Consider the following 1,088-nt stretch of genomic DNA (forward strand, 5'->3'; position numbering starts at 1 on the left):
GGGGTAACATGTCGGATGCGATCATACCAGCACTAAAGCACCGGATCCCATCAGAACTCCGAAGTTAAGCGTGCTTGGGCGAGAGTAGTACTAGGATGGGTGACCTCCTGGGAAGTCCTCGTGTTGCATTCCCTTTTTAATTTTTTTGCACCGCGTGCAAAACAAAACGCACGAGCGCGACGTATGTTTAGCACGTTTTATTATTTTGCACGTTTACGGTAAGTTTTAGCTCGCTGCTCATTATTCACGCGTCTAGCGGCGGCAAGCGTGTTCTGAAAGGGGTCGAAACCATGGTAAATAGGCACTGGTGCAGTTGAACCGTGGTAAAACTCGTCTCCGTAATTGAGCGGGAGCGGCCAAAGGAATGTGCAATCGTGTGTGTAGTGGAGCTGGGAGGGTCAAGCATAAGGGACGAAGACGGGGGTAACATGTCGGATGCGATCATACCAGCACTAAAGCACCGGATCCCATCAGAACTCCGAAGTTAAGCGTGCTTGGGCGAGAGTAGTACTAGGATGGGTGACCTCCTGGGAAGTCCTCGTGTTGCATTCCCTTTTTAATTTTTTTGCACCGTGTGCAAAACAAAACGCACGAGCGCGACGTATGTTTAGCACGTTTTATTATTTTGCGTTTTATTATTTTGCACGTTTGCGGTATGTTTTAGCTCGCTGCTCATTATTCACGCGTCTAGCGGCGGCAAGCGTGTTCTGAAAGGGGTCGAAACCATGGTAAATAGGCACTGGTGCAGTTGAACCGTGGTAAAACTCGTCTCCGTAGTTGAGCGGGAGCGGCCAAAGGAATGTGCAATCGTGTGTGTAGTGGAGCTGGGAGGGGCAAGCATAAGGGACGAAGACGGGGGTAACATGTCGGATGCGATCATACCAGCACTAAAGCACCGGATCCCATTAGAACTCCGAAGTTAAGCGTGCTTGGGCGAGAGTAGTACTAGGATGGGTGACCTCCTGGGAAGTCCTCGTGTTGCATTCCCTTTTTAATTTTTTTGCACCGCGTGCAAAACAAAACGCACGAGCGCGACGTATGTTTAGCACGTTTTATTATTTTGCACGTTTACGGTAAGTTTTAGCTCG

At 49.4% G+C, this 1,088-nt stretch overlaps 3 non-coding genes across 3 annotated transcripts; all 3 read left to right on the forward strand.

Annotated features, from left to right (window-relative positions):
- Positions 1-13: 13 nt before the first annotated feature.
- Positions 14-132, forward strand: LOC123178786 (5S ribosomal RNA). The gene has a single exon (XR_006489849.1). It is a non-coding gene; the product is annotated as a 5S ribosomal RNA (ribosomal RNA).
- Positions 133-433: 301 nt separating this feature from the next.
- On the forward strand, positions 434-552 carry LOC123178787 (5S ribosomal RNA). Its single transcript, XR_006489850.1, has one exon. It is a non-coding gene; the product is annotated as a 5S ribosomal RNA (ribosomal RNA).
- A 316-nt stretch (positions 553-868) lies between these two features.
- LOC123178789 (5S ribosomal RNA) lies at positions 869-987 on the forward strand. The gene has a single exon (XR_006489851.1). It is a non-coding gene; the product is annotated as a 5S ribosomal RNA (ribosomal RNA).
- The last annotated feature ends 101 nt before the right edge of the window (positions 988-1,088 follow it).

Source organism: Triticum aestivum, unplaced genomic scaffold, assembly GCF_018294505.1.
Source record: "Triticum aestivum cultivar Chinese Spring unplaced genomic scaffold, IWGSC CS RefSeq v2.1 scaffold19081, whole genome shotgun sequence".
In the NCBI taxonomy this organism is placed as follows: Eukaryota; Viridiplantae; Streptophyta; class Magnoliopsida; order Poales; family Poaceae; genus Triticum; species Triticum aestivum.